Source organism: Coturnix japonica, chromosome 2 (assembly GCF_054131305.1).
Source record: "Coturnix japonica strain WE chromosome 2, WE-NBRP24, whole genome shotgun sequence".
In the NCBI taxonomy this organism is placed as follows: Eukaryota; Metazoa; Chordata; class Aves; order Galliformes; family Phasianidae; genus Coturnix; species Coturnix japonica.
The window spans coordinates 79,207,302-79,232,482 of record NC_140664.1 but is presented as its reverse complement, the minus strand read 5'-3'; the positions used below and the strand labels follow the sequence as shown (position 1 = coordinate 79,232,482).

At 34.6% G+C, this 25,181-nt stretch overlaps 1 long non-coding RNA gene across 2 annotated transcripts in view; it reads left to right on the top strand.

The window, feature by feature from the left end:
- The window catches only part of LOC107309561 (uncharacterized), a 73,005-nt gene that overhangs the window by 28,250 nt on the left and 19,574 nt on the right, over positions 1–25,181 (top strand). For both annotated transcript variants that reach the window (XR_014942800.1, XR_014942801.1), the window contains exons 2-3: positions 13,727–13,781; positions 18,139–18,196. This is a non-coding gene — a long non-coding RNA (uncharacterized LOC107309561). The remainder of the gene's footprint in view (positions 1–13,726; positions 13,782–18,138; positions 18,197–25,181) is intronic.

Genomic DNA, 25,181 nt, shown 5'->3' with positions numbered 1-25,181 from the left:
GAATAGAAACTCTTGTCTATAGCTTTGGGTTTCACTGCATTCTCCTTATATTCCTCTTTCCTTGATTTGTGTTGTATTTTGTTTTGTATTTTTTGTTTGTTTGCTTGTTTGCTTGCTTTTTGTTTGTTTTGAGACATGTAGAACTAGTCAAAGGGAAGGAAGGGTTTGATCTGAGACTAACCAAGCAAAAACTCAACCTGTTTCCTATGACAGTCCAGTTGAATCTTTCATTTGAGCTGCCGTTGTGATCACTTATTTATTTCTGAACAGATATACGGTTTAGCATTTTAAATTAACAAATTTGCACTCAAAGATTTTTATAAACATGTTCACAATACCAGGGAGATGGCATCTTAGGCCACGACAGTAACAAAGAAGAGACTGTGTAGCAGTAACTACTCAGTGCAAAAGAACATATGGGAAAAAGTCCATAATTACTTTGCTGTATGACCTGAGAGCAAATTCTGCTGTAGCTGGTGTCTCTACTAAATGAACTCTGCAATAACAGAGCAAGAGATAATGTTGCCTAAAACTTACAGGGAATTAGGGAATTACACTTTTTTTCTTTTCTTTTCTTTTCTTTTCTTTTCTTTTCTTTTCTTTTCTTTTCTTTTCTTTTCTTTTCTTTTCTTTTCTTTTCTTTTCTTTTCTTTTCTTTTCTTTTCTTTTCTTTTCTTTTCTTTTCTTTTCTTTTCTTTTCTTTTCTTTTCTTTTCTTTTCTTTTTCCTCTTTTATCCCACACAAGATGTCTCTTTATATATACTGTGAAATACACAATAAAAATGTAAGAGATTGAGTAAAATTGTGAGAGTCTGAGTAGTGCATGTCACGGTCCTACAAACATTTCTTTTGATAGGAAAGCAGGTTAAATGCTCTCTGTTGTGCATATGTTACTCTTCACAGGATGTGCAATAGACTGGATTGGTGAACAACAAAAAGAGTTATTCTTAACAAAAAATCACTTCAGTATTCATGTGTATTGGTTAGATATCAGCAGCTGCAGTGGCACAGCCAACACAATGTAAGAGAGGCAAAACATGGTACAGATACATTATGTTTTGTCTCCAGATTAATGTATTACTAGAACAGCTTTTCTTTACTTCCAAGGAATTCTTAGGTAAGTATTTCTGTTGTGTAAGAAAATATGTTTGGGATTATAAATTTCATGTTGTTGTAACTCTGAGAAGAAAATGTTTTTATAGGCAGGGCATGTTGCAATTAGGAGTGTGTTGGTGTCTTTTCTCAGGTGAAAAGTGAAAGTCTTAGAGGAAACAGTGCCAACTTGCGCCAGGAGAGACTTAAATTGGCTACTGAGAAAAGTTTATTCATGGAGAGGATGGTTAGACTGTCCAGGATACTGGTGGAGCCCCTGTCTCTCAAAATAGTTGTGATATGTGAGTGTGGCATTAAGGGACATGTTCTATTTTGTTTTGTTTTGTTTTTGTAATAGGTCTTCATGGGTCAGGATGGTGATAATTCTTGATGATTTCGAAGGTCTTTTCCAACTTAGATGATTCTGCATTTCTACTAGGGAGCATTCACAGCAAAGATATGACTGAATTTGAAGGGATTGCAAAATAGTTAGGGACTATATGGAACCACCAACAAATCTCCAATTTAGAAAAGCATATTTCTCCATTGTTTTAGTGGAAAACACATTTTTGTACAAATGCTGAACTGTGAGGCTATGTTAGCAAGGAAAACTAATGTTTTCTGATTTGCTCAGATGAGTTTGAGTCACAAAGTTCTGACTCCAGCTTGAACACACTAAGTAAATTAATGTTCAAGTCTAGGGAATAAAGTCATTACTCTAACTCATTTTTATTTATTTATTTTTTAAATTATTTTATTTTTTTTTTTAATAAAACATTTACATAATTTTAGTGAAAGCTAATTCTGAAAGTAGCAACTATTTGCATTATTTTGAAAAAAGATTTTTCATTAGTCAAGATAACAAGATAATATTACTGGTTATGAAAGCACCTGCTTACTTTTCAATGACTTCAGAGAGATGTAAGTATGTAAGAAAACACTTAAACTCATACTTGAATAGTTTTTTGCTCACATGAGAAATTTAATTAATAAGTGTTAGATATATTCATGAATAAAATTAGATGTTTCTAAATTTTTAATGAATAAGTTAATTGTTCTTTGATATAGCAAAATGATCCATTAATGAAACTAGTCCCATGAGTGCTTTGAAGATTTATATTTCAGCCTCTCACAATACTAGAACATTCTAAACATTGAATACTGTTTGTACATCATTTTCCCTTTTGTTAGTAGAAATTATTTCTATGAATTTGTGAGAAAAGATTCAATGTAAGAATGCCCTTTTTATCTTCCTACCCAATTATTCTTTCATAAATAAAAAGAATAAAATACTCACATCTTTTTTCAGCACAAAATGAAATGTAGGCAAAATTCACACTTTTGTCTTTTCAAATTAAAGATAAATCTCAGCACATACTTCCTCGTGTAATGCTCAAACTATGAATAAAACATGAAAGGTAAACAATGGCTTTTATTTTTCTGTATTTATAAGCAGGCTCTCAATTTGCTATTGATTATAAGTTATTACAAAGCAATAAATAGAGATATGAGATCAAGAAAGTGAAAATAATTATAAATTAAAAAAAAAAAAAAGTGGAAAAAGCCACTGATTTAAGTTCTGTTTGTGTAGTAATAAGAACTCAGACAAATAGAAAATTTAGCTAAATTGAGAAAATGCAGGGGTTTTTGTTTTGTTTTGTTATTTTGTTTGTTTGTTTAATATTATTCTCACTTTCCCCCACCCCCCCAACTTGAAATTTCCCTATAGAACTGGTGTCATGGGAAAGTGTTTAAACAGCTCTATAGAATTCAAAAAGTATATAATGCCACATGAACACAGTAACACTTGAGGCTGTACTACCTAATTCAAAGCAGCTATTCTTACTGCTTCAGGGAATAAATTCATTGACAGCTGGGATCAAGAGGAAATCACTGTCCATGGAATACCAAACATAAAAAGCACTATGAAGAGGTTATGCTTTACAGGGTTATGTATTACTACAAATACTGTATTGGATGTGATAGACCACTTGTTCTGGTCTAGTAATCATTGTGGTCTCTGCTTCTCAGAACTGCTGTAGGGATAAATGTTCTGGTGGGTTCTTTGCTCTGACAACCAAACTGTAGAAGAACACTGTTACACTTAAAGAAAATCCTTAATGAAATAATTTTTTTTCTCTTTCAGTGAAATTGCTTAATGGGAAATGAAGTGTCTTTTGACATTATTAAGACTCTACTCAAAGACTTTCTTCAGGATGTGGCTTCCTTTTTTCCAAAACAACAGGGTTCAAAAAGTCTTATTACTTTTTAAAAATCTGCTTCATTTGCTTTCTTTGTTATCAATATGAGTATGAATGAGCGTAAAGAAATTTGGACAATGTTTTCAAGTTGAGAAGAAATCCTATGAAATAAATACTTCACATGAGAAATTAAGAGGTGTCAGCTGTAAAACAGACTAATACATATAGCTCATAATCAACAAAAATATTGAAGAGAAAATATGTTTCAGGCGTCAAAACCATCAAGCTCTAAACTATTGCATCTCCTCATTGTCCTTCAGTTTGTTTTCAAATTGAACACAGTGAAGGCTGACACCAGGTAAACAGAAAAAAAAAAAATCAGATCCTGAGATTACAAGGTATTGTTTTAGAATGCTCTTCTGGTCTCAGGTAACCTACAATTTTTGTTAGTCTTTGTTCTGCTTGTTCTTAGTGACTCTGTAAGGCAAATGCTGGTTATCAGCATACTCATAAAACAAACAGCTGGGGTCCAGGCTTCCAAACTTTTCTAACAAAACAAATATGATGGGAGCATCAATTCCAATCAAAAATGAAAATTACTGCTAATGTATATTTTGAATACAGATTTATTTAGAAAATTCTGATGAAAAAATGAAAGGGGGGAAGGGAGGGGAAGGGAAGGGAAGGGAAGGGAAGGGAAGGGAAGGGAAGGGAAGGGAAGGGAAGGGAAGGGAAGGGAAGGGAAGGGAAGGGAAGGGAAGGGAAGGGAAGGGAAGGGAAGGGAAGGGAAGGGAAGGGAAGGGAAGGGAAGGGAAGGGAAGGGAAGGGAAGGGAAGGGAAGGGAAGGGAAGGGAAGGGAAGGGAAGGGAAGGTGTTTGCTAAAAATAAATTTTAAAAAAATGAGAGACAAAGGAAGAAAGGAAAAAGGATGTGGAGGACTCCATCATGGCAGACTGTTCAGAGAGAGAAATTTTGAAAGTGTCTCTGACAGCTCCAGTAGTAATCCCAATTGCTAGCACAGTGATGATGAACCCTTAATTTCCCACCAAAAACATCTTTTCAGATGTGCTGCCATGGGAACTGGAACTGTAAAGATGCATCCGTTGTGATGGCACTGTTCTCATAGGGTTCATCCCTGTGTAAAAGCAAAGTCAATGGTCCTGGATAAACACTAAAGAAGCAGTGATTATAATGGCTGCTAATCTGTGCATTTTGCATGTGGGACTCTAACTTGCATCTTCAAGCTCAGTTATTTTCCTTGGAAAAACAGTGATTTTTTCTATGACAAAAATTTTCGTGAGTTAATTTCTATTGAAATTGTTTGTTTCCATTTACCATCTTTGGTAACACTTATGTTTCATTATTTTGAAGGTTAAGGAAGCCCAGGCTTGCTTTCATGTAATAAATTAAAGACATCTGTATACAATTCATAACTGTTTTCATAAAAAAATAAAAAATAAAAAGGATGCTGTCATTGTCCCTGCCCTTTGCAGGCTGCAGTTGATGTGTAACAGCAGGTGTCTTTGAAAGAAATATTGTTGGCACTTGCAAAGTCAGAGCACCCAAAGCTGCTTTTTTTTTTTTTAAAAAAAAAATTATTTTTACTTAGGGAAAGGCCACTGTTGTTTTTTTGTTGCTGTTGTTATGAGTCTTTCAGGGGAAATCTATGAAGAAGTGCTCAGGCAGATTAAAAGGTGCAGTAGGTTTAAGAAACATGACAATAGTGTATGCTACAGGTCATTGGTTGCATTTAAGTATACTTATACTTCATATAGTCCCTATGGTTATCTAAACCCAGCAATCCTAAAATTGCACTGTACTGTTTCTATAGTATTGTTATTATTATTATTACTATTTCTTACATGTTCAGATGTTGTTTTCTATTTACAATGTCTTCTGTAATAACATACGGTCATAATGAAGCAGATGATGGAACTGAAAAAGAATTCTGCAGGAGCAAACTCCAGAAATCTGCTCAGCCTAATTTCTCAGATCACTTCCTTTAATTCCAGATTAAAATTTTGGAAATGAATTAATGTACAACTCTAATTAAATTTTCTGCCATTGTGTACATTGATACCTCTCACATTTTGTATGCCAGTTCATGCGAAGCTGATTTACACCTTCACGTATACCAGAAATCTGGGTCACTTCACAGATAAATTTAAAAGTATCAGATGATGCACTTTTTGGAAATTTGGAAACTGCAGAAGTATCTACATAACACCTCAGGGAGGCATTCTAGTACCTAAAGGGGGCCTGCAAGAAAGCTGGAGAGGGGCTGTTCATTAGGCAATTTAGTGACAGGACAAGGGGTAACAGTTTTGAACTAAAGAGGGAAGATTTAGTTGAGACATTAGGAGCGAATTCTTTACTCAAAGGGTGATGAGACCCTGGCATAGCTACCCAGAGAAGCTGTGGTGCCCCATCCTACAGGTGTGCAGGTTTAATGGGGCCTGGACAGTCAGAACTGGTGGAGGCAGTCCTGACCACAGCATGGGGTTGGAGCTGGGTAGGCTTTACATTGCCTTCCAACCCAAATAATTCTATCAGTCTATGAGTGTGTGAGGTTACCTAATGTGGCTCAGACCATCCTAACCTCATGTTTTTATTGCAGCCGGCATGTAATGTTCTGTGTTCTGTAGCAGATGGTGTGTTAACAATCAAACAGAAGAATGCTTCCTGTACTTGATTGTATTCCCATAGTCAAAGAAAGCATTCTGGTGAAACAGAAGTCTAAACTCATTCTGAAGTGGCATTTTAAGGATCTGAAAGTTTATGATGGTATGGTTGTTCAATGCAAAGTACATGGCCCACAGGGAGTATTCCTGCTGTATGCCTAAATACATGGCGACGTGGCATGGTGATGACTAAGGCAGTCAAACATGGTGAGATGGATTAAATAGCATTGCATATGTACCCTGAGATAAGTGAAAAAATGATTCTGACATATATTTCAGGATCATCTGAGGTGACAGCAGCGGAGATTCCAAATTACTCAAATACTGAGATATTATTGAGTCCAGCATCAGCTGAGCTTGCAAGTTTTATCCTTGGGCTCTCCCATTGCATCATGAGTCTGATCTGCATCATGCAGAAACAGGCCCTGAACTGGAAAGCCAGGAACTTTTTTCCCCACGATCTGCTAAAACTGGGTCTATTTTTACCAGCGAATATCTTCATTATGTGCCTATAGAGATTGTTTCAATTAAATGTATATATATTTATCTTATAGGCAAATACTTTCTTGCTTAGCCAATTAAAGAAAATCCAGATGTGATTATTTATTTATTTATTTATTTGGAGTAGATCTAAACTGTGACTTATTTGACTTAAAAGACTTTAGTATGAAGAAGAAAGTTTTGTTTGCCAGTCTTTCATTAACAGTACTTGAAAACTGGAAGCATCACCTGTTACATTCTTTTTCTTTGTGAATGACTTTATTTATTTTTTTTCATTCACATTCAAAGCAGGTGTGAAAATCTCTCCACTTACAAAGTGGTTAGTATTCTTTTTTTTTTTTTTTTTTTTTTTTTTCTCGTTCGTAAGAAGGGCAGGGCACTGAGAGATAAAACTGTAGAAGGAGGAAGGGTGATGATGAGTTGTTCTCATTTGCATTGTACAGTGTAACTACATTCTCCCAGAACAACTTTTTGTCACATTCAAGGCCACGTTAAGTATAACACAAAATGGAAAACTTTGCATGAAAATACAGCTTATTTATTTAAAAAGTATATCCAAATGTGTGTACTGTAGAGCCAGATATTTAACTATGGATAATACAAAGAAAGACAGAAACAAAGGACGCTTGTCTGTTGCTCCTTTAATCAATACTCAGGAAGCTGTTCCTCCTGTGTACTATCCAAAAGACATTTTCTCCTTGATTTTTAGTGTATCTACAGAGCAAGTGATTTATGTAAGCCCTGCATATTTGTGCATTTTGTCATTGAAGAGGTCACTGATTTAGACATTTTTTTGCTTGCTTGCAGTCAAAATACTTACTTATATTGAATACAAAGAATTTGTACTCAGAGCATCCTCTTCACCTACCTATTAGGATTACTTTTTTTATTGTTAATTTAATTAAAACATTGTAATACACTTTCTTCATACATTTTAGCTTCCTTGATGAGCTATTTTGAGGCAAAATAGTATTTTATGCCTTCTAGAATGATATTTAAGCTTGTAGAGCTCTCATCTGGCACAGATCCTTATATTTCTACTAAATGATAGGCTGATCACTCTTTGTTCAGCAGTGTAAAATGAATTCAAACAGAGTTTTTTAACTACATGCCCGCTGAGAACAAAGGTGCCAGTACTTTTGACAAATGACAATTTTGGGCTATCTAGTTTGTAGAATAGCCTTTGGGAGTTACCACTATGATAACATTGCTCCCACTGTTGGTCATTTTACTGTTTTTTGTTTTTTGTTTTTTCTTTTTTTTTTTAATCATATATATTGATTTTCTTAAACCTACAAAAGAAAGACAAAACCAAACAAAATGTTCTTAACCAAAAATTTTGCAATATGCCATTTAAGAAAACCAACTCTAATTACTAGTCATGCCAAATTACCAAATTCTGTTGTGGTATGTAGCAGCCACATTTCTTCATAGTCAATTCAATATTTTTGCTCAAGTTTAAATTAACTACTTGGAAAATGAATGAAAAACATATTTCAAACTGAATTTCAAGGCAGCTGGCTGCTTAACAGGAAAGTTGAGTAGCAGACTATTAATGCTTGAGAGGTTCTCCAGAATCTTGAAAGCATCCAAAAGTATGATGATTATAAATTTTTACAAGTTTTTTGTAATTATGTATGACATTTAATAGAAACCTTCCAAAGCGGCTGCCTGAAGCATATCTGAACTCAAGTGAAATTAACTGTTAAGTGTACACTTCAGAAAGAAACCCTCTTTGTTTTGTACATCTGATGTTACAACAGTAATTTTGACAAAAGTAATCAAACTGTAACTAAAATAGTCTATGAAATATAACCTATTTTTAAATTAGTTATTTGGAATTTGGTTTAGTTCAATTTTAATCCTAATTTTACTTTGCCAAATTCTTAGAATCTAATGTAGATACTTGATATTTTGATGTCATTGTCTTGCTACTTTATCTTCCAAATTTTTGCTATAGCAAAAAATGTTTCAATTGCATCACTAAAAAATTGAGATATTGTGCTCAGTCTTCATTAGTTTGGTGTCTTGATGACAATGGGACAGTAAGAGGATCTGTGGGAACAGTTTTTACATTCACTGTGCATAGCTATTAGAATCAAAATGTTATGGCTCTGTGAACATGTTCTTTTCATCCCTAATCCAACCAGCTATTTTAAAACAGAACAGTCTTAATCACAAAAATAAATCTTTTAGCCTCAGATAGGGCCTATTATTTAATGATACAAAGGTGCTATGTATAGCTATACAAAATACAGAAGACACAAATCAATAAGAACTTTGTACTGGTATCATTGTTTAATCACCTTGAAGCAAAGACTGTGTACAAGAAAACATGAAACCTTCATGGAATACATTCTTGAAGATTCTGCATAGCCTTCATTTCTGTTACAACACAGCATTCTAAACTATTGAAAGCTTTCCTAAACCTTTTCATGTAATATTCCCATAGCAAAATCTAAACCTATTTACAATGTAAATTGTTTATTACAGCTTTCAATTCTTCTTGCATTTGAAAAGTAAAAATGGGGGGAAAAAAAATCAATGTGAAATTTAAATAATCTAACTTTTCTATTAGAAAGAGTAGTCCTTTTGTCTCTTTATTATCAGTACTAAAGTTAATGTTAACAGATGGAAAATGTGGGAGTATTAATAGTGAGAGAGGTTTCAAAGCTCACAGAATCGTTTACTGAAGAAAATCAGAGTAAATTTTATGAAATAATAGCTAGAAATGGAACATGGAAAATACTATTGTTGAATGCTTTGATATGAGTCAATCACAGAAAGGATTTTTTGTAATTATACATCTGCATGAGTGGAGAGAGCAATTTTGCAATTAAAATAGTTCTTATGTGCATAATCCGTTTTCTTTTCAGGCGTATAAATAGCAAGGTTAGTGGCAACTGACCTGGGTAGGCTCCAATGTGAAGTGGCAAGGTAATTTATGCTTTTGTGGGCATGCACACACTCTGCATGTTCCTCAGGTGAAGAACTGTGAGCGTGCACAACAAGTGTCTTGGGGCTACCACGTAAGATTCTCTGTTTAACCCTCTAATTTTGGAGGATCTTCATTCTTCTTTTTATTACACTTCTCTCAGCAGATTGTTATTCTCACTACTTAGTCCATCTATCATGAGAATTTATTTTGCAAATTATAGTCCTGAGTGCCACTTCTTAACACTGTGATGTAGCAGCAACAGTGTGTAAGAAAAAAAAGTTTGTCTGGAGCCTGTAATAAAAGTGTGCAACTCTCATTTTCTTCAAGAAATCTAAAGCCCATACAGAAAACATCAGTCTACAATTCATCGTTATCTTGTCTTTCCAGTGCCTTCTCAAAGTGAAGGATATAGGAAATGTGGCCATTTTCATATTCTGAAAAATCATTCTTCTGCACTTTCAGGAGTAAATGCCTGAGAATATCAGTCAGTGCATTGGCCTCTACCAGTAAAAAAGTGCTTCCAAAATGATTTGTTCAGAGTTTTTTGTAGCGTTTTATGGACTGGAGAACGAAATCTTGAGAGATTAATTACTGTTGAATGTATACTACAACAGTTAAGTTCACAAGTATCTCCCACAAAGCCTTTATGCCTTTATTTAAGGTAATGCAAATTATTCAGCTTTAACAGCTGCTGTTAGTATATAATAAACCATCTGACTTAACTCCATTCTGAGATACACTGGCACAAGATCAGGTTATTTCATTTGGGCCACGCATGTGTTGTGGTGGAGGTTAGTCTCCTAGCTTATCGTTCCAGTCATTATCCGCTTCTCCAACAGTGGCAAGTGTCCTGGTAGGTGGGTAATTTTTCCAGAAGGAGTATGTGTAATGCTATAGACACACACTATGAATTCCTTCTATGTTGAGGCTATTATTCTCTTCAAATAGTATGTGCAAAGATAAAACCTAAAATAAGTTTCATATTTTACAGTCACATTTACCTACTTTGTGTGGATGTTTGATTAGACTTAAGGCTGAAAGAAGACAATAAATAACAGAAACAATGGTGACATTTTAATGCAGCTGTTATACAGTGCATTACAGCTAACTCCAATTGGAAAATGCAGCTCTTACCATATTTCATTGAGTCAACTGAACAACTGAAAGCTTTATAAATGTCAAACTATAACATTCAAAATTAGTGGCCATCCTGGTATATGTGCACTCTAAGATTGCACGTGTGTCTCAGGGGTGGGGGAGGGGCTGACAGTATGTATGGAAAGTGGGTTTGAAAACTGAAGTATCTAATTCTGTAAAGATCAGTTTACATTTAAAACATGCTTCCCTCACTCATTTGGTGATTATAAAATGTATTCTAATGTCTGTATTCAATATATTCATTTCATTCTTTTGAATGAATGTAGTGATTTAACATATCCCATCTCAGCACCGAATTTTTTATGTTAATCAGTCCAGGATCTTTTATGTCACTGCTCCTGTGATCCTTAGTGTCACTCATCTCTGTCCCTGTTCAAGGTTGAGTTTAGGCGGCACTGTGTGAACTGTGCCTGCAGTTCAGCTCTCTGATTCAGCCCACTTCAGAACTTCATCTCCACAAAGGAAAAGAAGGATTCTCTGTGTAACTTACACGTCCCAGCTGACACCAGTGCCTGACTGGGAATTTCACAGGGGTGTTAAGTAGGCTTGCTGGTAGTGAGCTTGAGTTTAAACATTCAGTACAAATATAACTGAGATTCAATACATCTTCCTTGAACATGATGGGCTTGCATTATATGCAGCATTCCAGCTGATATATTAGGAGTGCTTGCTCCAGTGACATTAATACTTCCATATTTCTTTTTGAAATACCTTGCCTGAAAAATCCTAAGATTGCTTTTGACATTTTCATGGCTACTTCACAGTGATGGTTCATAGTAATCTTATAATTGACTAATACACCTAGATCTTGCTCTTCCTCTGACATTTCCAACTAATGACTTCCCATGTGAAGGAGGAAATTCTTGTTATTAATCCCTGAAAGCATGACCTTGCACTTTACTATGAAATCTTCTAACATTTCCCTGTTCCAGTCCAAAAGGTCTTTTATTTTTATTTTTTTCAGAGTGTAATATTTTCATCATTTCCTGTACTGAGAGTCTCTCTACTTCACATAATCAACAGAATTAGCAAGGTAAATTTAATACCAGGGACCTGGATAAGTCAGAACCTAAGACCCAATTCTTCAGAAACATTGTTAGAAACTATCTTTGAGCCTGATATGTCACTTCTGAATATGAACTATTGTTTTCTCTAATTTAGATTCTTCCCTTCGTATATTAAACAGATTTTCCTACTCTAGCAAATCTCTATCAATCTTTATTTTTTAAAGAAGAAAACTATTGGATAAATGTCACAAACTACATGTGCTAAAGCCATTCATAATTTTTGCTCTACTTGTCATTTACTGATTCTTCCTTCCAATATTTGTTCTGTAGTTCTGGATACTCAACAAATAGATCTGTAGCATCCATGATAATTTATTCTACCCCTTCTAAGAAATTTCTGTTCTGAGAGTGTAAGATAACATCCTCAGCATGATTTGTTATTTAAAAATCCTTGCTATACAGAAAGACCCAAACCATCCTGCAGATTTCACACACCAAAAACTGTTTCTGAAAAGAAGCCAGACTGGCCCAGTATCTCCTTGTAACAGAAAGACACAACAACCTTCTCAGATATTTATAACTTTTTATGAGCACTTGGAGATGGCCTGAGCAAACTGATCTACTCCCAAAAGTGATTTTGCTTCCAGTGGGGATAATTGAATGAATCCCTTTGCTTAGGATGTTCAGGACACTTCCCTCTCCCCTTTCCCCACCTCCTGATATAATTTCTTCCCCTACAAAATGAAGTCTTATTAAAAGTCAATAAAATGCTTAGCTCTTGTGTCGCAAGTTAGCAACATGACACAGGGTTCTCATTCAGGGAAGATTTCTTTATTGCTAACTCTCTGTATCATCTTTTACTTTCCCAGGCAAGCCTTTTATATTCTAACACATGTATTCAGTAAATTTTCACTAACAATCTATTGGCTAGAAAGCAAGCAAATTCCATAACAAATCTTCGTAACAGCAGAGAGCTTATCTTATGCCTAATTACAAAACATCTCTGTTTTTTTCATCTCTCTTTCCCAGTGCCTTTTTATCAGCAAGTCAGCATTTAATGAGGTCAAGCTGACCTCTCCTTCTCCCACAATTTTGTAAGATTCATAGAATGTCTTGGGTTGAAAGGGTCCCTAAGGATCATCAGTTTCCAAGCCACCTACCACAGGCAGAGCCAACAACCTCCAGACCTGGTGCTAGCCCAGGTTGTCCAGTGGTCCATCCAACCTGGCCTTAAACATCTCCAGAGACAGAGCATCCACTGCTTCTCTGGGCAGCCTGTTCCAGCACCTCGCCACTCTCTCTAAGGAAATTCCCCCTGTCACACAATCTAAACCTTCTCTGCTTGAGCTTGAAATCTTTCTTCCTTGTCCTATCACTATCTGCACAAGTAAAAAGTTTATTCCCCTCCTTTTTCATATCCCCCTTTTAAATACTGGAAGGCTACAATGAGGTCTCCACACAGCCTTCTCTTCTCTAGGCTGAACAAGCCCAACCTGTTTGCATAGGGGAGGTACTCAAGCTCTTTGATCATCTCTGTGGCCCTCCTCTGAATCCTCCCCAACATCTCTATATCTTTCATGTACTGGTGCCCCAGTTTTAGACTCAGTACTCCAAGTAGGGCCTTGCAAGGGCAGAGTAGAGAAGAACTGTCACCTTCTCTGTCCTTGCATGCCACCCCTCTTCTGATGGAGCCCAGGATACCATTGGCCTTCTGAGCTGCAAGAGTGCACTGCTGGCTCATGTTCAGTTTTTCATTCACCAGGACCCCCAAATTCTTCTCCACAGGGCTACTCTCTAAGAGCTTTTCTCCCAGGCTATGTATGAATCTGGGACTACTCCAACCCAAGTGCAAAACCTTGCACTTTGCTATGTTGAACCTAATGCTTAGGTTAACACAGACCCATACTGCTCAGCTTGATGACTGAGGGTGTACTTGAACCTATCATCAGTGTCATGTAAGACTCTTGGATACTCTTGACAACAGTCAAAGGATAAATCTTCATAGCAATGAGATTCTTGACCATTCGCACCTTTAACTCAAATGAAAGGGAAAATCCAGTCTTAGTATTACCACATAGATATCAATTTAATTTGTCCTCAGATGATATAACACTATTCAAGACTAAATGGAAATTGTTTTCATTGTAGTTCATCCAATACTGTGGTATTTATATGAAGTGAACCTGAAAACCTAGGTGCATAGGTAAGTACAATTACTACAAGTACTACTAAGTAGTATGCCTCTACAAAGTTTACATTGGTTCTGGTTAAAGTAGAATTTCTGAACAGACTTGAATTTTCCCTAATTATAGTTTGTATCTAAAATGTTAAACATCCCAACCATCTCTTGCGGTTTAATATGACTATTTTGGTCAAAAATATGTTTTTTTCTCTACCCGCTTCTGTGACGTTCCTTAAATGTGAGGTTTTAACATAATAAATATAATGTTGTTATTGGTGGTGTTTGTTTGTTTGGTTGTTGTTGTTGTTTTCAGGCAACTATTAGGATTATGGAGAATGGCTATGAAAATTAATTAAAAACAGAATATACACCAAGGGCTGTAATTTACAGCCCATCAGGTTCAAAATATTTTCCTTAGCTCAGAACACGTTCCACACGTGTGTTAAAACTCAGGGAAATTAAATTCAACCCTATATATTATATTCCCCTTTTTCATTAAAATGTTATTTAAATGCTTTCATTAAGTGGAACGTTTATTTAGACATTAAATGAAATTATGTTGAAAATGTAAATGATCTATTTGACACCAAAAGAGGAAAGAGGTGGTAACAGTTTTAATTAAAAATTCAATCCTAGCCGAGTTTGCCCTCATCGACTTAGAAATATAGCACAGACACTTTATTAAATTACAAAGTATCTGCTTAAAAGCTATTCACTATGTTATGTGTTAAATCATCTGTTTCCATGCTAGATCTGGTTTCTAGACAAATTGGTGGAAAAACTGTTTTTTCTCTCAGTTTCTGCTATTGTCCTTGGAGCATGATCTGTTATAAGTCCTCACAAATTTTAGTGTTTTTTTTCCTTCTTTTCTCAGTCTTTATCTTTCTACAGTGCACTATGAAAACATTTTATTAGGTTGGATCTATAAATGAAGATGTAATAATCTATAATTAATATTAAGAAAGCCTGGTTCATGAACCATTACTGATTCATTAGAACTAAAATGTCTACCAACTTTAACTGGATTCTGAGTTCCCCACAGACAGACTGTACAAACCTATTTACAGCCCTACCAGCAGTTTGACTGCTTCGTATTATCATTTCATTTAGTCTTTCCAGAAGTAAGAGACCTTGTGCACATCAGCAAAAGAAATAAATTGACATCAGCAAAAACTGGGGCAGTATGAGGAGTACCTTAGCTGGTAAAATATTGTCCAAGGAATTCTTAATTCCTGTAGCAGTTCGTAGTGCAGTACAAATCAAATACAACTGTCACAAGACATGGAAGTGACTCTTTTTTTATATATATACTTTAAGGGATGAACCATTTCTTCTCCATTCAGACAAACAAAGTACAAAGGTCTATTTTCTTATTGACTAAACTTCTTAGCAGTAAATCCAACAGCTGGAAATAGTAGAACTGAAGTAGAATTTAGATGCATGAATACAGACCTCCTGCCTGATCCCGATCCTCCAGGACTTTGCCATCTGGGTAACTTGGTAATGAAAAATAGACTTGAACTGGGGAAAATTAATTTAATTTATTGCCAATTAAAATAAGTTAGCTCGTGAGAAACAAAGACAAATACTAAATCAACATCTTCCCCCGCCTCTTCCTAGTCACAGAGGGCTGGGGAATGGGGCTAGGATTAGCCTCTGACAGCCTCTCCCTGCTGCTTCTTCCTCCTCAAACCGTGCCCTGCCCCAGCTGGGGCCTTCCCAGGGTCTGACAGACATCTGAGAGCCTTGTTGTTTTTTCCTCAGAGGTATAGCATGTAAGTAAAGCATAAAACACATTCAAAAACATTATAAAAGCCTGTTTCCCTGCACTATGTTTTGGGCGTTGATTTACATCATTACAATGCAGATTTAATTTCCAGAACGTTAAAGCAACAAGGACTGTTTTAAGTATATGCAATTCATTGCCTTGGAATTTTTGAAAACAGACAGATTATCATAAGCCAAAATACTGTATGTTTGCTTTGTATTACAGCAATGTAAAGCTATGCACAATACCAATCAAAAATCACCAGGGCTTCTGTTAACTTAATTCAGTGACTGAGGAAAGTGTTATTGTTACCATTCTTTTGCTCTTCAAATTCAGTAACATTTGATTATGAAGACAGTTTTTAAGTTTATCAAAATTCAGACCAGGAGAAAGAAAAGAGAAGAAAAACTGTATTAGGTAAAACATAAAAAAGTCTGTCATCTTATACCATAGCATGCAAACATGTAACCTAGTATTTATATTATTATTAACCTAATTGAAATAAATAATACGATGCCAGGAAAACATGCTTAGTCCTGTTATATTTATTTGTAGAAATGGGAAATTTTGAAATATGAAATACACTTGTGAATATTGTCACAAATTGGAATAATTGTTAAAATGCTGTTCCTCTTGAGGTCTTCTTGGCTCTGCTTATCAGAGCTGGTCAGACACTCAGTAAGATGTCAAGAAGAAAACCAGAAATAGCAAAAACTGTTAATGCAGTACAGCTGTTCAGCTGTTGTTCAGTCTTTCCTTACCCTTTATTTCAGTACTTTAAAATTTATTTTTCATTATGAACAAGAGTGATAAAAAAAGCAGAATTTTGAAATTTCATATAAATAAAACTTCAGAAAAAAACATTTTCTGAAAGCATAAAGAATTTCTTCCCATCGTGCCTAGAAATTCTCATTTCTTTATAGGATTTATGGTGTATTAGCACATTAAACTTTTGTTACGATAATAGTTAACATATACGTTGAAACCAGTTAACTTATAAGCAATAAAAATTGTAGAATTAAGACAACTGATTTTGTTCTAGTAAATAAAAGAAATCATATTTATTCGTTTTGAATTCTTTCCACAAAAGGTTATATCAAAACTGGTGCTCCTAGAAGCACTTTCATGTGATAAAACTGCACTGTTCAACTGTTCCTTCAAGAATATTTCAAGTAGTATGAGTGCACAGGCAGCACTTGAGGATGAAAATGCCTTAGCTTGTGGGAAACACCTTGTCTTATATTATTGAAGCAACAGTGGAAAATTAATGTCTCTCTCAGCAGTCAGCAATATGTTCTCTTAATGAAGAAGAAGGAAGAAGGGATGATATGCCATATAGCATATTGATTGCACTTTGATGTTATGACTTAATTCAACTTCTGTGCTGAAACCAACATATATGAAAATCTATCAATACCGCGATGAGCTTTTTTTAAACTAAACTATAATTACATAATCTGCGTCTGATATTATACTCGTAACTGCCACAGTTCAACTCCATTAGGAAAACTCTTTTATTTCAACATCAAAAGGAAGTTAAACTGAGTTAACATACAGAGATTCAAGAGAGAGTAGAGAAGTCTCATAGGAAACATTGATGTCAGAGGGACATTTAGGAGTGCTTACAGTTTATTCTGTCATCAATAATTAACAACTAAAGCCTGTTTAGGAGTAACTAACCAGTACGTTTATTGTTGAGGAATACTCAGTAAATTCAGTGAATTGGATTCAAGAAATTATTGTTGCACTGCTGCTGCAGGAAAATATTTAAGACTTTTTTAAAATGTCTTGTGGGCTTGAATATGTTTTAGTTACAAATGGTCCTTTTTAGCTACTGAAGAGCAAGAAGAAAAGGTATTTCTGCACTATCCTTTGCATGCTGATACCCATATGCTCCAGTGCTTTGTGGTGTGGCTGAACATGAGCCAGCTTTAATTTCTAAGCCATAAGGTGCTCTCAGAATGATGCAATGTACTTACTAGACAGTTTCTCTCCAGACACAGTATCCTCAGTCTAAAGATCATTGCTGCCTTCCTCTCTCTTTCCTGGGAAGAGGGCATGGGGATGATTAGGGAAACTAGGGAGGGATGGAAACCGAGCCCTCCAACTTTGTTGTTCTTTGTTGTCTTCCATTGTTCTCTTAAGTATGCAAGGAAAGGGAAAAGTTCTTGCTGTTTTTCCCTGCTTCCCACTGTAACAGCCCAACAAAAATAATTCCTCCCTGATGCCTCCACAAAGACTAGTCTGTTGTAGCCCACTCTTGTACAGATTGTGACTCAAAACCTAGTCAGTTTTGGAATGTTTTGGAGATTTCACCAGACAAATGTGAACATCGTAAAATAAATAAATGAAATGAAATGAAATAAAATAAAATAAAATAAAATAAAATAAATTCCTACAAAGAGTAACAAGTTTCAAAGTACATTGCAGTAAGAAAAAAGGTTGGTTCTTTTGTTTGTTTGTTTTGTTTGTTTGTTGTTGTTTTTCATTTGAGATGAAGCTTAAGATTTGTATCTTTCTTAGCTTTAGGAAATCCTCTCTCTTCGTGAGATGTTAAGTACATGTTAACTGAGGAATGCAGTGTTGTGTTTGTTTGTTTTTTCCCCCTAGGTGTCTGCAACATTAAACAAGCAGATATGACATCCAGTATCTTCTAGTAGCCAGACAGGTATTGCATTGTGCTCTTACTTATAGCTGTAATATCAGACCTCTCTAAACATGCAAAAATATCTATATATTGAACTCAGGACAGCAATAAAATGAACACACACAAGGGCAGTTAAAACCATGTTAAACTCTCCTTCCCCAGTCTATATTTCTGGTGCTAGAAATGGTTGTAGATTCAGAACCACAGTGTTAGCAAATGATCTTAACTGCTTGAGGTGCTAAAAATAAATAAATTTTAAAAAAACAGTTCTGTCAAGACATTGAAAAGGTATTTCAAGTCTTCAGTTTTGCTAATGATCATGAAATGTTAGGCTTGCTAATGTTGTTGCTTAATGTAATTTAAAAGAATAAATGTTTATAATCATCATATTTTTATGCCAATAGATTCTTTGTTTGTGCCTTTAATCATCAGCACTATTCCCCCCCATTGAGAATATCAGTGAAAACTTTGAAAGGCTGTTATTTTTGCATTGTGTTTACATGATTTTAAAGCAGAACATTAGGAATGTATATCCTTATGGGCAGTAGGCATATTGAATTTATTGTTTTCAGGAAATTCCAATTCTGTCATCACATGTCTATTATACTTCATGTGTCTTCCTTTCTGTTAGTTTGGTGAACGTTTGTGCTCATCTGTGTCTCAGTATTTAATTCTCTGTTGTTGTTTTTTTTTCCCCCATCAAGAAACATATCACCTCTTTGACCTTCACTATCATTCAAGTTTTTATTTTATCCTTTCTGAATCTAGTTCTGGGATTTGATCTGCCTGATGACTTTGCTGCTCTTTCAGTTTTCTTTGTTCTCCCTCAGCCTCTTATGCACTTATGTGTATATCTTTAGCGCTCAGGAAAAATGTTCACCTTAAAACTTATATTAATGAAGCATTTCATCTATTTATTTGTTTCTGTTTAATTTTAGGAGTATCAGAATTTTTAGATGTTTTTAAAACATTTTCTCTAGCCATTTTTTACTACTAGTGCCTTCTGGTTTTGCATTCTCAGTGATCTTGTTAATTTTGTTTTTTTTTTATTTTTTTTATTTTTTTTTTTACCCCAGCACATAGCTTCTTTCTATGGCTTTCTGTATATCACTTAGTTAATCTCATTTATTCTGAATGTTTCCCTCCATTGTATTGAATTCTAAAAATACAGTTTTGGAATTTCCCAAATCATGACTTCCCTGTCATGAATAAAAATATTAAATGATTGGAAATTACTATTTATTAAGGACAAAAAGTAATAAACTGCTGTGCAAGAATAACGTAATAAAATAATGTTTGACAGGAAACTATGTGTTTGTAGGTTGTAACTGATTTCTCTGAGACCTTCTTGTAGATTTTTGGTAGACTAACAAAAATTGTGCTCATATACTTGTCTATATATAGAAAGGGGATAATAGCATGTTTGCATTGGTTTTTCATGGTTGAATAAATTAGTTTTCAGCAATGATATTTATGTATATCAAGCAATATAGCAAGGTGGATATTCATCCATGCTATAGGTAAAAATTAACTATTAATATATTTCTTTCTTTTTGTGTAGAAGTTTTCTGCTTTTTCTAAACAAAAGAATAAACTGTGAAATAGATATAGATATAGATTGATAAATTTCATGCATAGTAAGCAATGATTCCCCAGAATTTTTCTTTTCACGTGTCCATGTTTTGTTAAGCTGGTTATCCACTGTGCCTAAACAAAGGCACACAGATCCCACAGCCTGGGAGAAGTGTTCCATCTTGGCTCCATCCATGGAGTACAGTACTTCTCTCCATCACAAAACACTGCATCGTAGGTGTAAGTAGGTTTGTCACATCAGCTAAAAAGTTAAATTTGCTGGCAGGTAAGGACCATATGCAGATGCACGAATTAAACTGCTGTGATCAAGTGGAAACTGTGTGTGAATAAGAAACTGTCCCTGTGATAGAAATTATTCTACACTGCAAGTGGTTCCTTCTATATTCAAGAAGACTTATTGCAGGTTAAGTGTCAATATTATGTTATCAAAAGATTTTTATCTTTTAGGCAGAGTGTTTCTTTCCCAGAATATTCCATTTAAGCACCCAAGTCTTCACAGCACATATTTCCACTGTTATTTCAAAGTGTGTGACTGACTCCTTTTTACAGAATAAAGCTTAATTCTTGGTATTATAAAAGCAGTGAACATGGAACTCCTATATTTATCTGTAGGATTACCACAAATGGCAGAGAGGTTCTGAACATCTTTATCTTATCCATGATTCAGACCTGACCTATAGGGATTGTCTCTTCTTTCTAAGTGAGAGATAATTCAGACTGCAGAATTGAACTTGACAGAAAAAAATTTGTCTATTATGTATGAAGTTTTGAGAGATGGAATTCTATCCTCTAGGGAATGTGGATAAAAACCACAAAATTCAGTTGCTATAGGGATCTTTAAGACCTCAAAAATTGGATTGAATTACTTTCTATTGAAAGTGTAAAACTTTGTCCAACAACATGGCTCAATTAATATCTACAATACAAATGATGTACTGTGGTAGAAGTAAATATATTTATTTTAATAACAGACAAAGGATCAAATCCTCTGCTTACTTCTGGAGCTATAACCACTGCATCCAGTAGAAAGTTGATTATTTAAATTCCTATCTCCATTTTATTTATTTATTTATTTATTCAGTATCAGAACCCTTTCATTATACTTTACTCTGTTTAGGAAGATACCAGAGATCAAGAATGCATTTAGTTTATGGTCTGTGTCTGTCATGTTGTCAGAAGTTTTAGGTTTCTGTTTGGATTATGCCTCTTAGGAAGGCATCAGTCTCTAGTGTGAATATAATCATGGACATGGAAAAACTGAAGTAAAATCCAGATCCTTTGATATGTGTAGTTCAGAGCCCATGAATACTACTATTCTCACTGTAGGAACTATGCAGGGACTGTATTTTCTTGTATTATCTTTTATTGAAAAGTAGGTGAATCTGAAAATATTTTCCCCATAGTCATGTTTTAATAATATAAAGAAAACAAAAAATACCTCTATTCTAAGTAAGAAATACTAGCAATTGAAAAGACCTCTCTCTGTATGATCAGAGTGGTGGGAAAAGTGCAAACAAAACAAAGGACAGGAAAACCTCTATATTTTCTGGGTTTCTATATCAGTCATGAAGAGACAGTTACGACTGATAGATTAAAGTAAATGAACAACAACTCTGACCTTTCATACAACACCTCTGGATTCAAGAGATATACTTGTACAGTTCAAGTGTATGCTTTGTAGCCATTTACTGCAGTGTCGGTTTCAAGGGTTTTTGATTTATTTATTTTTTTCTTTTTTAATATTTCCCAAGTTAACTGATATATCATCTTCCTTGGTCTCAGCAGAAAATAAATAAATAAATAAACAAACAAAATATCTGAAGGCTTCATGCATGAAGTGTGGGACACTTGATGCTTTGATTTGACTGTTCTACACACACAACTGTTTAGGTCAAAAGAGAGAACTCTTGATTGTAGCATTCCAATAAAGTAATGCTCATTGTATCTTTAAATATTTGAATTTGAGAGTAAATGGACATACACACAGATGTGTACATATTCTTTTTCTGGCTTACCTTTTAACTTTTCAAAAACCTTTATTTTTCTTTTACTTCTCATACCTTAAGACCAGTTCATACATTTCAGGCACTGTCCATTAAGTCAAGTCCACTTGTGTGGCACATTATTTCTCTTGGATTTTCACTAAGAGGAGTTTTAAAAATGATATATGAGTGTTTAGAGCCACTCAAGGCTGGTGCACAAATACTGCTCTTCACCAGTTCTGATTTATCATTTTTATACAATTTATGTGGGTTACTACACAGTGTTTAAACATGGTCCTGAATGAAAACCTCTGTGTAGAAAGATAAATTATGAGCACATCTCAGTCCATTGACTACAAGTGCGAGGAAAGCAACTGATGATATTGTTTCTCTCACCACAGTGCCTATTGTCTTGGTTAAAGCCTGGAGATACTGAGGAAACACACAGCTGAGTCTTCCTAACAGCCATGAAAAATGTAGCAACTTGGAAGAGAATAGATATGATATATGATTTTTTTCAACTGTATTTGATTTATGGTCAATATGAAGTTGAAAAATAGACTAAAAACATTTGGAATTATACATATTTAAATTATATTAAGCCTACAAAAAGTCCAACATAAATTCTTAGATTAAATCTGAGTATGAAAATTGACAGTTAGTGATGGTCTGTTTAAAGCACAGCTTTCATCTCTAAAGTGGTAGACTTTTATAATCATGGGCTTGGTCAGTAAACAGAGGTGTTCTGCTATGCATGAATATCTATTAACAACATGACAAGTATCCTAGACAGTCATAAAATCATTCATGTGGGTAAATATATTTTTAAAAAGTTAACACATAGCTTGCAAATAAGCCTACTGAGTTTATCATTATGTGATGTTTTTTTAGAAAGTATTTCATTTTTAAGTGAACATTTAATTCTAAAAATTAAATAACATCAGAGCAGATGCTTTAAATCTTTACATAAATGTACTGAATTTAAATGTAAAATGTAAGGCAAGTGCAAGTATTGTAGCCATCATCAACATAAGATATAATTAGAACTCTATGAATAAAGAATAAGAGCAGTTATTTATCTGGTTACAGACACCTTTTAAAATTAACAGGGCAAAAAGTTGTTTTCCATCTGCAATATAATGATCGTATGAGGAGCTGAAGAGCAGAATCAATTACCGTGATGACTTGCACTGGCTAATACAGAGTTACCATTTTCAGGGACTAACCACTGTTAATTCACCTTTCTAATTGTCTCCTTTAAATCTAGTGGTGTCACACTGTAGTTACGTCAGAAATGGCTCTTTGCAGCTGCTTGCTGTTTTCTGCTTAATAAGAATTCAGATGTCAATTATGTTTTCTTTCACTTGCTCAAAAGGAATATGGTAAATCTAATACCACAAAATGGGCAAGTGTGTATCTTTAGTGTAAATACTACTGTTTATAAGATTCTGTGAGTTTGTGTAGTGATGTCCTGTTTCCTGTAGGAAAAAATGACTTATGCTGGGACATTTTAGTAGATCTATATTTTTTTCTAATGAGATGTCTATTCTGATGTCACAGCTGTAGCTGTGCACTTACAATCTTTTAAAATTCATTTTATACTTTGGGGAAGGGAAGGATATTGGATCAGATACACCTTCAAGGTATGGGATGAATTTGTTGTTATTATTGGTACACATACACCATTTCTTTGTCTACCTGATCTTCATCCTATCGAGGTAACTAGAAAAACTTCTACTATCTCAGATGGTGCTAGATCAAGGTCTCAGAGAGCTGAAAAATGTTATCTAGTTCTTTCTAAATGTAAAAAAAAAAAAAAAAAAAGAAGAAGAAAAAAAAAAGAAAAAAAAAGTGAGAAAAAAAAGAAAAAAAAAGGAGAGAGAAAGACAAGAGCTATAGAAACCTGAAGTACTTTTGTCTGCATAGAAAATGTCTACTTTGTCTAAAGCAGGGAAAATTTAATGGATGAGAATTGGATCGAAACCAGACTGGGAGATAATAATACCAACTTTTTCCTGATCATAATTTTCTTTTTTTTCTTTTCTTAATTTTTCTCTTTGAACATTTCTTGTGGCTTCTTTTAGGCTCTTAAACTATCATTTGTGCTCCACAATGGGCTATTTTATTTATTTATTTTTAATTTTATAGATATAGATATAGATATATAATCTCAGTGGTTACATCAGATCTCAGGAGTAAAATGTCTTTGGAAAAGTGAATTTTTCAAATAATTCTGTGAATGACTTTAAAGTCCTTCAACTTCCACTCACCGCTCAGTCCTTTCCGATAAATATTACCAGACATAATAGACAGCATCCTTTTTTAATTGTCCAATGAAGAGATCTGAGAACGGGGAAAATAACAAATTCCTCAGTTTCTAAAGAAAATTAAGGCATTTGGTGCTCTGATAATGTATCTGACTTAGCAGTGTAACTATTAGCTGTGAAAGTCTTCTCCATCTATAGTTTACTTTACAGTAAAGCATTCTTATGTTCCATGTTTAATATAATATAACCTAATTTGTGATGAAAACTTGGATTTTACCCTTTGGCTGGAAAATATCCTCAGGTTATAATTGTCTTTTGCCATCTGTTGAAATATTTGAATTAACATTACAGACCTGTGACTCAAAGATGCCATGTATAACAAATGAATCCATGGTGTTTAGCTGTGGTATTCTAGGAATTACTTTGGTGTACACAGATACCTGGCTCCAAGTTAATCTGGAGGATGGACAGGAGATAACCTAGTGCTATTAACTATGGGTTCTTGTAGCCACAGGTCACTTGCTTCTGAGGAGAAATAGCAAGGTTAAAAACATGCCATTACAAGATCAGCATGAAAATCCTATTAAATCTCACAGCATGCAAAGATTATATGAAGGTTACCAAGGTGCATATTATCATTTTCTACAAACACACAGAGGCAGTTATATACATTTGTTATGAAGGATTTTTCTTCTATACTAGGGGAAAAGGAGAGGAAGGAAAAAGAAAAAAAAAAAAAAAAAAAAGAGTGGAAAGGAAAATCCTACATCACAGACTGTAATTTTATGCATTACCTGCCATCAAAAATGGCAACAGGGCTGCACATCGAGTGCAGTTTCCGAACTTTGCTACATTTTCTTAGGCAGTTAATTAAACCAAAAGTCAGTAACAGTAAGAGACAGGTCACTCAAATATTGTGTTGTCATGTTGTCATGGTGCTGAGACACTTCACAGTTGTTAATTTATCTATCTATCTTAACCAGGTATTAACACCCTCAAATTGGTGTCTGTGAGCAAAGAAAAAAAAAAAAAAGAAAAAAAAAAAGGTTAGTGTCATGTTAAGTGCTAGGTTTTTACTATTGCCTGGATAGGAGTCTTGGCTTCCACAGGATCCTATCTGGGATGCTGTCAGACCACACTCACAATGTCTTCCAGGCCTGAGAG